The 15,919-nt window shown below is 50.1% G+C and overlaps 1 long non-coding RNA gene across 2 annotated transcripts in view; it reads left to right on the top strand.

Moving 5' to 3' along the window:
• The first annotated feature begins 15,491 nt into the window (after nt 1–15,491).
• The window catches only part of LOC138144946 (uncharacterized), an 11,978-nt gene continuing 11,550 nt past the window's right edge, over nt 15,492–15,919 (top strand). The window contains exon 1 of one of the 2 annotated variants that reach the window (XR_011164051.1): nt 15,492–15,840. This is a non-coding gene — a long non-coding RNA (uncharacterized lncRNA). The remainder of the gene's footprint in view (nt 15,841–15,919) is intronic. The other variant, XR_011164050.1, reaches the window with a different exon arrangement.

Raw genomic sequence — 15,919 nt, 5'->3', positions numbered from 1 at the left:
CTTCCTTCCTTCCTTCCTTCCTTCCTTCCTTCCTTCCTTCCTTCCTTTCTTCTCTCTTTCTTATACTATGACTGAATTTAGGAAGAATTTTTCCAAATGGTTGGTTTAGTTCTTCAAGCAGTCTGGACCATTCATGTACCCTTATTTCAAACCAAGATCTGAATGTCTTCACTTTTTGTTAGATACATGAAAAGTCTAGCTTCTAGCATGCAAACCCAAGCCTAGGCTAGGTCTGTACAATGGGCACGAATTGCCCACTGCTGGTTTGGTGTTTGTCTATTTCCCCATTCCCCACCCCCTCAACAGGATAGAGGGAATGTCTGCCACTCCACCTGCTGAAGGCTCTGTCCAGCTAAACTGCAGAATCCAGTTTTCCTGCCTGAGCTAGCACAGTCAGAGAACGGACCATCCCTGAAGATAACACCGGGTTCTTCATGTGGGAGAGTTGGCTGTAAGATCTCCCTTCAATGCGGTCTCAAAGACTGCTAACCCTAAGAGGCAGATACTACTTGTAATTTCTTAACTCACAGCAAAACTCCATCTCTTTACTGTCTCTTAATATAGTAAGCAACTGTAAAACCTGGGCCGTCACAAGAGAATTCAGCCGCTTCCTTTAATAAAAATAGAATGATTGAGCAGAACCTCCCATTGTGGGCAAATCTAGACTGTGCAGGGTTTAAGGACACTGATTTGTTAGTAATAATGATTCGTTTAAGAAGAAGCAGGAGAGAGATGGCTCCAGGGCCTCCAGGCCTCCTCTGGGGCTTCCTTTGGCCTCAGTCACTCCGAGTTTCTGGGGGGTTTTCCTTCTGTTATGGAACAAGACTCATTCCATAGGGGCACCTGTTCTTGAGAAGATTCGTTCTGACTCCTTGTCTATTCGATGGTCACTGCATCCAAATCTCCCTAATTTGAACTAACTGTGTGTGTGGAGGGTGGAATAAAAGACAAACGTGGATTTTTTAGTGCAATGTTTGATAAAAATGCATCCTCAAGTAGGTTCTGATCAAAAAACAAGAGAAAAATTGCCTAAGGTCTTGAAGGGACCTATTTCAACTGAAGGGACCTGCTTCAGTGAATGCTGTAAGAAAGGCATAATCGGTATAGTAATAAGTGATTAACAAAGTCCTTAATTAAGGTCCTGATTTTTCATTCAAGTCACCGAACATTTGCTTCAAGCCTCCTAGGACAAGGCACACTTCTACCATCCATACTAGCCTCCTGTTTACTTAAATTCAAGTAGCCTGAGTGGTCCTGGTCACTGTGACTGGTCAGTAAAAGGAGGATGTATTTGAACATCCCTGGTCCATGGGAACAGCACACTTTGGCTTCCCCTCTCAGGGCATAGCCTCAGTCAACACTGTTCCTTAATGACAGATCTCAGCAAAGCCCTGAGAGATTGTCAACATTATCCTCCTTCCTAGGCCTACACAAGGGGCCCGAAGAAGTGAATGTTTTGAACAGCTAATCTCTGCTCAAGACTCTAGTCCCAGGAGCTCAGGCAGCCAGAGGCCGGTTCCATCCAGGATGGAGAAACATGCTTTCTACTCCTTATTTCTTTTCTCTGTCCCTGCACACTCAGCCCTGGCCCTAGTTGGGAGCCAAAACCAGACTAAAATCTTTGCAAAGATGAGCTTTCCCCTGGGGCCCCCATCTCTTCTGGGCAGGATCACAGCCTCTGCTTTGTGGGGGAGAAAGACAAATGAGTATTTCTGTAAATAGGCAACTTGGGGCATTCCAGCCAATGGGCTTAATAAGCCTTCTCAAAGAGCCCAATTATTTGTGCAAAGCCCACCGAGTAAACAGGGCCTAGCCAGGGCTGTCATTTGGGTCCGACTGTAATTAGCTGTATTTCCTTTAGTAATCTTGAAAACCCTCAAAAGCAGGCAGACCTATCATTGGCGAGATGGGATAATTACCCAACATCATTCGTACAAAACTGTTAAAAGTAAAAATGTCCTATGATTTCCTTTGATGTCTAAAGAGGAATAATTAATCCAAAGACATGAAAAAATTGGTGGAATTTAAAATACAAAACAAATGTAGCCCGGTTAAGATGCAGAGTTTCTTTCCCGGATACTTGCCAAGGTGCCAAGTTAAAATGAAGCCTTGCAGCTTTCCTGCCCCTGAGCTTCTAAAGCCTCAGGGAGGGCTGGTGAAGGAGGGGGCAGCTGTGGGCCTACCCAGCCCCCGTGGCCAATGGGCAGGGGGAGCTCCGAAGGGTCTGGCACCAAAAGAAGCTCTCGGGGGCCACCCTGGTCTGTCAGAATATAGTCAGAGGGGCATCAGTAGGAGCATGATAACATCCCAATATCCTGCTCTGGTTTCTCAGAATAATCACAGGAGTGTGGATTAGGGGAGACAACCCCAGACTTGGGAGCAGTGAGACCTGGCTTTACATCTCACCTCAGACACAAGCCATATGACCATGAGCCTCGGTTTCCTTTTCTGTGAAATGAAGCAGCCAGCTTAGCTGCCTCTGAGGGTCTCCTCCTGCTCTGAGACAATCACCCCAGCGTCCCCAGGGTGGCTGCCAACACAGGTTCTTAGATCTGCTTTTCTAAAGGAAAGCAACTCAAAATGGATTAACAATCTTACCTTAATCAATCAAACATATCACTTACCTAGTTCAGGGGAAAAGGTCAGCACCCCAAACTTCAGAGTATACAGACAGAAGTTACAAGACAGAGAAACAGATCAAGCAGACAGGCTTCCACAATGTCCAACCAGTACATCCATACCTAATCAGTTACCAGAGAGGGAAGCATCAACATCTGGGTTTTTCAAAGCTGAGGGGCTCTCAGTGGCTGCCCAGAGTCTCATCTGGTCAAATCACACAACACTTCTCAAAGTGAGCCCCAAAACAAAGTCTCACATCAGGGACTATATAGCCTTCTCCTGCGTTAGAGAATGTAACAACCCTTTTCACCCACTGCCCAATCACAAAGCACCAAGGTGTGGGTATGCCTGAAAAACAAGCCTCCTACCACAGGCTCCAGGTGCACTTAACCTAGGGGAAGGGAAGGTCCTAAAAATTTACATTCCTATAACACAATTACATTCCTATAACAAAGTGATCCTTCGGTCATTTTGCCCAACCAGACTGTCCTCTCCTCTAGGCTGGGCATGCAGTAAGCTTGTTGAAAAGTTGACAATGTGAGAGGAGGCAGGTACTTTGGGGAGCAGCCCTGTAAGTGCCTTTTATCATGACTCACTCTGCAACCACAAAATGATTTCACATCTATGATCTCATTTGGTTTTCACAGTGAAAGTGTCGCATAGGTAATGTGAATGTCAGAGAGGAAGATACTGAGGTTCTGAGAGGCCCTCAGGGACTTCCAACCTCTTCATCTATAAAACAGAAAACTTGTTCTATATTATTACTAAATACCTTCCAACTCCAGACACTTGGAAGGAGCCGAGACTCAAATCGAGGTCACCTGACTCTAATGCTCAACTCAGAGAGAGGTGGGTGATGCCCAAAACCCCCACTCAAGTGACTGGGAGTGATGCAGGGGCTTCCGTGGCATAATAGAACCAGGCTCCGAGTCTACAGCCTTTAAAGGTGTGAGAAAAGCTTTCCAAATATCCTTCCAAGGTGGGTCTGTGGCAGAGGCTCTGGGAAGTTGCGTCTTGCCCATGATCACATCGTCTACAAGGCACACAGGCAGGTCCCACAGGTAGAAAAGTCTAGAGTCAGTAGAGGAGCCAGGAGAGAATGAGAGGTCACCAAAAGGCACATTTAGACTTGATGGGAGGGAAGCCCCCAAATGACAGACAAATCGAGTGATCTGCCTGGAAGAGAGGGACATGCTTCCCGCAGGGTACCTTCAGGGTAAGGCTGGAGGGGATTGGGCATGTGGGAAGTGGGGTGCTCTCATTCAGAAATATGTTGGACTCAATTCCTCTGGGGTCCCTTTTCATTCCATTAGTCTATTCATGGAATGAGAACTAGCTGTAGAGTCCAGAGCTCTGGGTTCAAGTCCTACCTTCAGCCCTTGCTAGCTTTGTAGTGTTCACCTCCCTAAAGCACCTCTGTTTCCTTATGAGCAAAAAGCAGATGACAGTGTCCTCTACACCTGCCTCACAAGGTTGCTGTAATACCCTCCTGTCTAGAAAGAGTCTTGCAATATGGCAGCACTAGGAGATGAAGCTTCTTTCTGACCTAATTTTGTTCTGTGATTACTGGGAGTCATACTTTCTTCTGGATGTCAGACCCTCTGACATGAGGGTCCTTGAGGGCTGGACCTGTGATTTACTTAATCTTTGTACACCCAGCAGGGAGGACGGAGTCCTGTGTGGAACCGTGACTCACTCAAGTTTTTTCTGAGTTGAGTTGAAACAAATTGAACTGATTTGATTTGAATTAATTTAAATTGGTTGAATTTAGTTCAATCAATCAACATTCATTTTGACCTCCTGTGTGTCATGCACTGTGCTGGGAATACAAACATTAAAATTAACCGGTTTGAGTTAAGTTGTGTTGAGTTGAATTGAAATGAATTCTCTTGAGTTGATCTGATCTGAGTTGAATGATTCTGTAGAACCAATTCTAGCCAGAGGGTGGAGAGAGTGACACAGACTTCTGGTGGGGGGGTGGGTGAAAAAAAAGCTGACAGACTTGGATTAGTCATCTGCCCGCAAGGAGCTTAAATTCTAGGGGGAGAGGGGCGGGATCCAATAAGGGCGTGAAATGTAACGCAGAATAGTTTAGAGGAGGAAAGTGGGCCTCGAAGAGGACTCCAGGCTGGACATGTAGGGGACAAAGGCAGCCAGCGTGATGGAGATGGCAGCCGCGATAGGCAGTGTTGTCGAACTTCAAGAGTTTTACTGAACAATTTCTGTAAACAGGTGCTGGGAATAAAAGACGGAAACCACACAGTCGATGATGCATCACTCGAGTGTTTGAGTGAACGAAAGTCCCACTCGCCTCACTCTAGACACGGAGTCTGGTCTGCTCCATGGTGGGGCCATCCTGGCAGTAGGCTGTGGAGTCGGAACCCTCCGCCCCAGCTGGCATTGGCTTTATGGGGTAGAGGGGAAATAGTATGAATGAGAGTGAATTTAGACATGGAGATGCTCCCCATATGCTCCAAAGAGCACCAGCCTGAGATGTTGCTGGAAGTCATTGAGAAAATGTGCACCGTGTAGAGACGTCCCTCCATTTCCTCTGGCAGCCAGAAGAGAAGGAGCAGGGAGGAACTGTAGTTTTCTTCAGAGGTAGCTGTCAGCAGCTTCCTCTCTGCAGAGTGGAACCATCCCTACATCTGTCCCTGGGCCCAGGCTTCCCACCAGCAGAGCCCAAGGCTAAGGCTGTTTGGCCCCCTCCTGGCACCAGGGAGCCAATTTTCAATGCAGGGCATGGTGGGCAATAGAGGGGTGGAGGGGAGCTGATGCTGGCCGGTCAGCCCAAGCTCAGTGTGGCCAGCACTGTCTCAGGAGCTCAATTCCCGCCTTCTCCAGGTGCCTCCCTCAGCTCTGCCAAAACATTATCTTTTCCTTTGACCAGAAGAAACTGTGGGTTCTTTCTGGGATCGATTTTATTCTGTTCTATCATCAATTAGGCAGAAGTCTTTTACAGATCTCAAAACACAGACTACCCAAAATACAAGGGATGTTGGACACTTCTGAATCAACCCAGACTGGACCAAGAACCCTTCTGAGACATCCTCAACAAGTGACTGCCTGACTGGGCTAGAGACTGCACCCCACAGAGGGACAGACCATGCCCTGCCATGGTTGCCCGGCCCAGGAACCTCTGGGACAGTGCTCATTGTGAGGAGACACCCCCCAACACCTGACCCCAGCTGGGACTTCCACCTGCTGCTCCTAGTTCTTTTCTCAAGGTCCAAATAGAGCAAGACAAATCCATCTTCCAGGTGCAACCCTCCCAGAGCTAGAAGCTCATTTTCAAGTACCCCTTAGGTCTTCCCTTCTCCAGTCTGAGCGTGCCTGGTTCCTTCAACCCATCCTCAGGAAGTAAGTCCCTTGCCTGCCTTTGTCACCCACCTTTGTACACCATGATTTAGCAATGTTCCTCCTAACATGTCAAGCCATGTCCCTCTCCTCCCCTATCCCCTCCCCTTCTCTCCTCTCCTCACCTCTCCTCTCCTCTCCTCTCCTCTCCTCTCCTTTCCTCTCCTCTTCCCTCCCCTCCTATCTTATCCCATCCCATCCTAGCCCATCCCATGAATGAAAAAGTATTAACCAAGCAGTTCCAGTGTGCCAGACACAGTGCTAAATCATGGGTCTATAAACACAAATGCAAAAATGGTCTTTGCCCTCTATCAGAAGGAGATGGTGTCTAGGGAAGTTGTAGCTAGAGAGACATTGTTTTTGAAAAGTACAGAGATGGTGAGTGGAGACATAAGGGGAGAGATTGACATTGCCTTTCCAATACCAATGGAACTATTTATTAGATTACATTCTGGAAACAGAAAAGAAGGGAGAGGAAAGAGGGCGCATGTGCAGTGTGCCTGGTGAGGAGATGGACAGGGATCTTACCTGGATACAGCACGCCTGTCATCTTGCCCATACAAGGTAGGCACTCTCCACTCAGGGCAGTGGAAAACCATGACAGGATCTCCTGAGCTGCAAGGGGGACTGCTCGAGGCCTGGGCTCTGGTTATCCTGTCCCATCCATGGCATCTCTTCCCATCTCAGCCAATCCTACCCTGGTCGATTTAGCACTCTTGTTATTATATTATCGTTACACATATTGCCTATTTTTGCATGAACTATATAGTCCCTGCCCAGTTAGATTAAAAACTGTATTCAAAGACCATGAGTCAATTAATTATCTTTGTGTTTCATTCAGTCTATTACACTGCCTTAAATGGCCAGTTCTGCTCATAAAGTCAATCATTTTAACCCACTTTCCATAGTGCCTTCTGCCCTAAAGAATTTCAAAATTTTAATCATATGACAATAACACCTTTCATTTCTTTAGGCCTTTATATTCCCCAAGGTACTGCCACACCCATTATCTCATGAGATGCTCCCAAAAGCCTGGGGAGGGAGGGAGGCAAGACAGGAGCTCTTCTGCCCACTAGACAGAAGAGGACACTGGGCAGGTCTCTTCAGCTCCTGGGGGCCCAGACCCCTGATACCCTGTGGCAAACAATGAGAATCCAGGCCTCCAGACTCCCTAGAGACCAGGATTCTTGGCTTAACCATCTCAAATTAGATGGAAAACTTTTTCCTTTGCTTTGCTGTGTTTATTGGAAATACTTCCTGAATTGAAAGCAGAGAACTTCAGACCTCAGACTGTAGCACTGCTTGCAGGATGATGAGGTCCCTGGAGGCATGATGGAGAGGTCCAAAGGAGTGGAGTCCAGATTTCTCTTTTCCAGGCAAAACATCACCAGATGCAGGTTTATTTTTCTGTCTGTCTGTCTGTCTGTCTGTATGTTTGTCTGTCTATCTAATCTGTCTGTCTGTCTATCTGTCTGCCTGTCTGTCTGTCTATCTATCTGTCTATCTGTCTATCTATCCAATCTATCTGTCTGTCTGTTTGTCTGTCTATCTGTCTATCTATCCAATCTATCTGTCTGTCTGTATGTTTGTCTGTCTGTCTATCTAATCTGTCTGTCTGTATGTCTGTCTATCTGTCTATCTGTCTGTCTGTCTGTCTGTCTGCCTGTCTGTCTCTGTCTATCTGTCTGTCTGTCTGTCTGCCTGCCTGTCTGTCTGTCTATCCATCTATCCATCTACCTATACCTTTATGTATCTATTCATCCATCCATTATTTACCTCCACATCTTCTCGCCTACCCATCTACCCTTCTGTATCTATGTGTCCATCTGTCCATCTAGCATCCACTTACCCACTCTTCTGTCGGTTCTGTGTGCTTACTAGAAAGAAGAGATCTTCCTCCACCCAGTCTCACCCAAGTAAGACAGTCCAGCTGAGTGACTCCTGTCCATGTCACTGACAGGATCTGGGTGTGACACTTTCTCAGTCCTTCCTTCCCTTCCCCCAGTAAATTGCTGCAGCTGATGGGACACCAGCTCCCAATGGAGCCTGGGAAGGTCACTTGACTGCTGCCTGCCTCGGTTTCTCCATCTGTAAAATGATCATAGAGTTGTTGTGAGGATCCAGTGAGATGACATCGGTGGAGTGCTTTGTAAACTTTGCAGCCTGGCATAGCATTGACTAGCTGCTGCCATAGGCATCATGGTTGTTGTTGCCGTTGTGATTGTTGCATTGGTGCCCAGCCAGGACAAGGCCCTCCCCCAAGCTCCCCCGGTGGCATGACTCGCAGCTGGGGCTGCCCCGGCTTGGGCACACCGCACATGGGATGGGCAGCCTGGCTCGGTGGGCACCAGCCCAGCCCGGAGCACCCAGGACGATCGGCTCGCTGGCTAGCGAGAACTGAGGCCTCCAGACTTGGGGGAGCTGTGTTTATGGGGGAGGGAGTTCTTGAGTAATTTGATGGGAAACTTGGTGGTTATTTTATTTTCGTGAGTTGTTTGTTCAAAGGCAGACTGGGGGCGTCCAGAGAAGGAACGAGTGGGTGTGCCGGGAGGGTCCTAAAGAGAGGGGCGGGGCGTCTTGGGTTTGTGAGCCAGGGACTCAAGGACGGGACTTGGGGCTGTCGCTTGGGCCCTTCTTCTGCCAGGACCCTACCCCCACCGGGGCCTCACCCTCTGGGACTCTCTCTCCTGAGATGGTTGGATTAAAAGACCTCGGAGCCTTCTCCTGCCTCTGACTCCTGCGTTCTGGATCCTAAGGCTCCTCCCCGTTTTGACGGTCTAGGTTCTGGCCTCTAAGGTCCCTCCCAGCTCTGACGTTTTGGGTTCCATGGCCACTGGGAGTAACTCTGAACACCCATCCGCCATTTGTCCTTGGCAGGCTCAATGGTGTGTTGATTTTGCCCCCCCCCCTCCCCGCCCCCCACTAAAGAAAGTCCAGATGTATGAAACATTCCGAGGAGGGGGCTCCAGGTGACATTTCTCTTCTGTTCCCAGAGAATCCCAGAGAACTGTGTGGCCCTTGGAAGACGCTGGAGTTAGTGGGTCCAACGCTACCCTGATTCCCCTGCAAGGAGGCTTCCAGGGGCTCCTTGGGCTGACTATATAATAAAACCACCTCCAGTTTCTCCAGCCCATCATACCCAAACCTCACTCAATCTTCCCAAAGGCCCTGGGAAGCAGGTGGCAGAAATGGGATTGTCCCCATTCTGCAGGTGAGGACACTGAGGCTCTGAGGTTCAAGTGATTTATCCACGGCCATACAATTAGCAGCACTGAGGGAATACTTAAGGGATCATTTAGAACCACATCTTTATTTTATGGAGGAGAAAATTGTGACCCGGGCAACTGCATTTCTGACCCCAAACCACACAGACAGAGTGGCAGAGCTTTCCCAAGTGCCACTGGCAGCTCTTTTCAGATCCCTTTCTGTGGAGCTGCCTGGCTCTGGTGGTTGGGACCAGCAACCAGGAGGCCTGGGCAGCCACCAAGTCAGAGTCCCAGAGTGGAAGAGACCCCGAAGGGCATCCCATGCCACCCTACCCGAACCCGGATAAACTACAAACCTAGCTACGAGAAACCCCCCCTTTGTGGGAAGCCTTCCCAGCTCTCTGGGCTCCAGCCTCTGCCCTGTGCTCATGATTTCCTGTTTATGCTGGATATCACTAGCTGTGTGCGAGTTTGGCAGCATGCTGCTTCCCCCATAAGACTGTAAGCTCCTTAAGGACAGGGACTGTTGCTGCCTCTTTTTGTATCCCAAGTGCTTAGCACAGGGTCTGGCACACAGTAGGTGCTTAATGCATGATGACTGATTGCCGAAGAAGGCCGTGCTTCCAAATACTCTGCCCTATGAGTTCAGAAAGCCAAGCTCCATGTAGAGACTTGTGCTTCAGATGAATGAAACTGTCAGTCAATCAGTAAGGCCCGACTACAATCCAGGCCCTATGCCAAGGACAGGGACAAGAAGAAAGGCTACAAATCTCACCACTCCTGCCATTAGAAGGGGGTGCTGCACCTCACCCCCCCCCCCATTATGCCTGAACAACCTGGTCAGGCTTGGGCCCCCAGCAAGAACCTAGAAAGTGGTGGCCAAGGCCACATCTGGTTTGCCAGTAACCGGCCAGATCTCCAGCAGGGAAGGTCTGAGTTCAAATCCTGCCTAGATATTTGCTGGCCATGCGAGCCTGGGCAAGGTCACTTCCCCTAGTTTACCTTCAGTTTCCTGTTCTGTAAAACAAATAAAATCCTCTGCCTCTCTGAGCCTCAGTTTCCTCTCTGGTCCCAGTCGAGAGGCTCCTTGTTCCCTGGGAGCCCTCCCAGCCAGGATGCTCTCAGGGCTCTGGGAGCCACGTGGGCCTGGGGGGCGTCCTTCTTAAGAGAGCTGGGCTGTGCAGGAGGCAGTGACAGGAATGACTCACATCCCGACTTGGCCCCCAGCCCCCACCCAGCCCGCTGCCTCCCTGGGCCAGAATGGGCGTGAGTCTTCACTTGTGGCCTCTGCCATCTGCTGCCCACGTGACTCCAGCTCTGTCTTTTCTGCCCATTTTCTCCCTAATGGAGCAACTACCCACATGTCTGTAGCTTTGGACAGTTTACCTCATGTATTCCCTCCAACAAAGCCACAAGTAGATGTTACTATGATCGTTCCATTTTGCAGTCAGGGAAACTGAGGCCCACTATTGCCATCTGTCACACAGAGAGTGTCAAAGGTGGGATTCAAACTCAGGTCCTTCCCATCGTGAGCGCAGCATGAGCTCCAAGCCCGGTCCTGCCTGTGCACCTGAATAACAATCTGGGTTTTTCACCCTTCTGGAAGTCTTTGCCTTCACTTTGAGTTTGTTTGTTTGTTAGAAGACCCATGATTTTACTGATGCAGGAAAATCCCCAGGAAGAAAATTCCCCCTGTCAGTGCAGCTCAACCCCAGCACTGCCACTTAGAATGCCCTTGGAGGTAAGTGACCTACCCAAGATCACATAGCTGGGGAATGTCAAAGGTAGGATTTGAACCTGGGTCCTCCTGGCTCTTTCCTTAACCCAACTGTCTTTCATGGTCTGTTACCAGGGCCTTAACTGTTGGGCAAAAGGGAGCAGGACCAAAGGCCTGGAGCCCAGTCCTAAGAGGGACCAAGGGCTGTGTCATTAGGACCATCTGTCCATTTTTCCCCAGGCTCTCACCTGGGTAAGGCACCTCTGAAATCATCTATCTAACCCCTTTGCTTTACAGGGGAGGAAACTGATTCCCGGAGCTGAGAAGGGACTTCTCTAAGGTCACCCAGTGAATTGAGGACAGAGCACAGCTCCCAAATCTGTCCTGTTTCCTGCCTGTTAGCAGAGGAAAGGTGGCACCATGAAGCTGATCTCCCCCCTCTGCAATGAGGGCCTCTGGACATGCGGGTCAGGGCTCCAGTAAGGCTCTCATCCCAATGCTTCTAGGGCTCCCCCACCTCTAATAACTGACCCCTTCCAGGTCCCATGAGGCAGGTCAGAATCGGGGGCCAGAAAGCCAAGGCTGGCCTGCAGAGGGCTGAGAGCCTCAGCTGGGAATCTGCCCCGATCCTTCCCTGCCTGCATTCTGCACCAGTCCAAGCAGCCTGGCTCCCAGAAATCCCCAGAGGGCGGGAAGTGTGGCCAACAGGGCCTTGGGCTCAGCCCTCACCCCCACCCTGGAAGGCAGCAATCATGGGACTTTGGAGAAACCCAAATTAGCCACTCTCCAGGCGAGAGTTTCCTCATGAATGTGCTATCTGTCACTTCCTGCTCTGCCGGCAAGCCAGGCCTTGGGGACAGCTGCTGCAGGCTCCTCCAGACCTGAGGCCGGGTCTAGGGGCTGTGGAAAAGCTGGTGCTTTGAGATGTCTGAACCAAGGTAAGTCCTTGGGGGCCCCTCTGGCCTCACCAGATTGTCACTGATCGTGGAGCTCAGCCCTGAGAGCCCCCCACTCAACTTGTGCTGGGGTTAGCCTTTTTCATCTTCCAGTCCCTGACAGTGTTTAAAACCCCACTGGGGGGTATCATGCCCCAACTCGTCTGATGCTGAACCTGTTCATGCATCTGCTGCCCGAGAAACGCCCCCTTCCCCTGCCCCAGCTGAGTGTGAAGGGTAAGCCGTGTTATCTCCACGAGGGGCAGCAGGTACAGAGAGATTCAACAACTCCCTCAAAGTCCACATCAGAAAATGCCCGTGAAGCCCCTCCTGGGACTGGCACCATGCTTGGCCCTGAGTGTTGCTGATTCCCATTGTTCAACTCTGTTCTTTTCCAGCAATCTTGCCCCCCCAGAATCCCTGGCTCCCTTCAAAGCAGAGACCCTGTGACATTTCCCGACTCCCCCAGCCCACCCCTCCCCCAATTGTTAACGCTGTCCGCTGCAGGCCTGGAAATGCTCCACAATGATTTTCTGGAGAAGATAGAGCTACTCTTCTGGGTCCACGTGGTTTCCTAATAGAGTGTAAACCCCCTGAGGGCAGGGGTAGTTTTGGGGTATTCTCCTGTCTCTAACACTGAGTACATAGTAGGCACTCAATAAATACTCATTGCATTGGGATCTCACTGAATAGAACCCCGGAGTTACAGGACCTTGGGGTGCAAAGACCCAATGCATTCAAGCCCAGGGTCCATGGGCCAACAGGTCCTCCCTGTATCTCCCATGGGGGCGGCCCCTTCTCCCAACCTTACTCTTGCCAGGGAGGTGGGGGGGCCAGGGCCTGACCCCAGGGACCTGTGTGGCACTACAGCAAGATGCTAGGAAGCCTCTGCCACCTTCTTGGCCCATGAATCCTGTACAGGAGACGGAGATGTGAAGGGGACTGACTCCCTGACTCGGGGGCCCCATCTGGAGGAAAAAGCCATTAACAGCCAGGACGTGGAGTCAGGAAGGGCCTGTGAGACCCTATCCCCAACACTGACTAGCTGTCTGACCATGGGCTTAAGCCCTCTGAGCCTCAGTTTCCTTATCTGTAAAATGAAGATAATCCTTCCTGTGGTTACCAGCAAAGAGGAAAGGCGGCGGGGGGGGGGGGGGGGGTCGAAAGGATCAAATGAGAGAAGCTTGGTGAGCCTGGGAGGGCATCAGAATACCTGGTCAATGATGATTTATATAGATCCTCATATATAAACCAACAAGCGACCATTAAGGGCCAGGCACTGTCCTAGGCACAAGGGCATACAAAATAAATACTGCAGTTTCCTTGTCCTCACAGAGCTGGGAAGACCACAAGTCCACAGAAATGAAAACAAAGTCTGTGCAAAGCAATAAGTTCCAATGGAAAGAGGGCCACTGCCCCTCCAGTCAGAAGACCCTGGCCCATTGCTGACCTCTGCTCCTTCCAGACTGCTGCCTCCTGCCCACATGACTCTGGGCACAGGACAGGGGGAGGCTGGGCAGCCTCATCTTACAGATACAAAAGAATTGAGGGGAGGACATCCTAACACCGAGTGCAATCAGGGAAGACTTCCTATAGAAAGGGGCATGGAAGCTGAGACTTGAAAGAACTTGGGGATTCTAAAAGGCCAGGGTGAGGAGGGAGCATGGGACAGCCTGGACAAAGGCTGACCCCAGGGATCAGAGCTGGGGGTACACAGCTATCCATCAAACTGGGACCCAGTTGGAGAGAGAAGATGAGATCATGGATAGGCCTTGTCCCTCTTGCATCCTTACTTCTCAGGACCCTACAATCACAGCTCTAGAGCTTGAAGAAACCTCAGAGGCCACTGAGTCCAACCCTCTCCTTTTACAGGTGAGGAAATTGAGGCCCAGAGAGCCCAGGTAGTTTAGAAAAGAGTCAGATTCAAACTCAGGTCTCAGGTCCCACGACTCCAGGCTTAGTGCTTCTCCCACTTTGACATGCTGCCTTCCCACTAAGACAGGTGGTCCTACACAGAAAGGAGGTCACTTAGGCTGGGGGCAGGCCTGGGAACCAGAATCTTCAATCCTCAAAGGAGATATGGACATGACTGCTACCCTGTCCACCCAAAATGACCCCAGAGACACCACTGTCATTGGAGTTCAGCAGGCCTCCTCTGGGGACATCTCTGGTGGAGTCTCAGCTCTCCCCAGTACTTCCCCTGGGAGGCCCTGGGGAGTCTGCTGGCCATGGGCAGCCTTGCTTTGTCTACTGGACAGTTTCCAAATTGACCTGGGCCCCAGGAGGGATGGCTCTTTTGGTCCTGGCCGACTCATCTTCCAGGATGGAGAGGGGATGGGTGTGCATCAAGGGAGGACCCCAATGCCCACCCCCTAGTCCTCCCTTCACCCCAGATCCAGCAGGCAGGCTGCCCCCACTGGGGACCCTGCTGGAAACATTCCAACCCGAATTATGTTTTTTAAATGGTGCATTTATGCTGGGTTTAAGCTTTCTGTTGTTATTTCTTTAACGTCTGTCCCTTCGTAGGAACTTCTTCCCCATAGAACTCCCTGTTCAAGGGAGGTTAAGAAATGGCTGAGCAGGACAAGCCGACTCCTCAGTGATGCTTGACAGTGTGTCTTCAACCTTCAGAACCCAGAGTCCACCACCTCTTTGTGGGGAGGAGAAACCCCATCCCCAGCATCAGTCCTCTAGCAGAGAGACTGGTCACGGCATTAATCTGGTCACTGGAGTAATTTTCCTCTGTTACTCTGGTCACTGGCAGTGTTGGTCTCTTGCCTCTGAATCTGCCCAGCCTCGGCTCAGAGGAAGATGCCCGAGTTTCCCAGAATTCCTTGTGCTCATCATCTCTCACTACACAAAAAGAGCCCATTTCCAGGACTCCTGTGGAAGTTTCTCAGCTACTGCCCTGGATCTGATGGGCGCCCACTTGGATTTCAGCTTTTCAACATGCCTGATTTCTCCTGTGACTGCAACTTGGTTCTCTCCCAGACAGGGAGAGTCACTCTGGGTGACAGGACACACATTCTAGCTAGGGTACCCCAAAGGCCCTGAGGTGGTCACTTGCCATAATGGAATCCAGAAAGTGCTGAATGGGGAAGTTAAAGAAGAGGAAGGGAGAGAGGGAGAGACAGACAGACAGATGGAGACAGAGGGAGAGAAAGAGACAGAAAAGAGGGCAGCAGAGAAAGGAGGGGAGGGAGGGAGTGGGAGGGGAAAGAGATGAAAAAGACAGGGAGAAAAGAGAAGAAACAGAAAAAAGGGAGAGAAAAGAAAAAAGAGAGAAAGATGGAGGAGAGAGAGGAGGGAGAGAGACAGAGAGAAAAACAGAGAGAGAGGAGAGAGAGACAAAGAGAGATGGGGAGGAGAGGGAGACAGAGAGAAAGAGATTGGAGAGGGAGGAGAAAGAGGAGTGGGGGAGAAAGATGAAAAAGATGGAGAAAAGAGAAGAGACAGAAAAAAGGGAGAGAAAAGAAAAAAAGAGAGAAAGAGGGAGGAGAGAGAGACAGAGAGGGGGGAGAGAGAGACAGACAGAGAAAGAGGGAGACAGACAGACAGAGACAGAGAAAGAGAGACACAGAGACAGAGAAGGGGAAGAGAGAACAATGGGAGAGACTCAGAGAGAGAGAGAAAAGAGAAGAGAACAGAGAGAAGATGGGAGGGAGGGGAGGAGGGAGGGAGAAACACCCCTCCCATAATAAACAAAACATATGGACCCCACACTCGGTAGTCTTTAAAACAGCCGCAAACATTCTCTCAGCCTCAAGCTGCAAATGTCGTGGATCAGGGCCTGGGCTGGGGCGCTTCAAAGGTGCACAGAAAACAGCAGATTTATTTTTCAATCAAACCCAGGAATAGGGTGTGTGGGGAGGGTGTGTTTTTTCTGAATGAAACTCCAGCCAGGCTTCCTGATTTCTCAAGTCGGTTCCGCATGGCTTGACTACTCTATAACCTTAGGAGAAGCTGAAAACAGAAAAAAAAAAACCCAGGACCTCAAAATGAAACTGTGAGTTATGTGTGTGTGTGTGTGTGTGTGTGTGTGTGTGTGTGTTGTTAAGGGGCCCCTTGTGATAGTTTTTGGTTAA

Source organism: Petaurus breviceps, unplaced genomic scaffold, assembly GCF_028583685.1.
Source record: "Petaurus breviceps papuanus isolate PSGF00001 unplaced genomic scaffold, PetGlider_PUasm1.0 90721, whole genome shotgun sequence".
Taxonomy (NCBI): Eukaryota; Metazoa; Chordata; class Mammalia; order Diprotodontia; family Petauridae; genus Petaurus; species Petaurus breviceps.
Note: the sequence above shows the minus strand (reverse complement) of the source record. Positions and strands in the feature narration are given on the sequence as shown.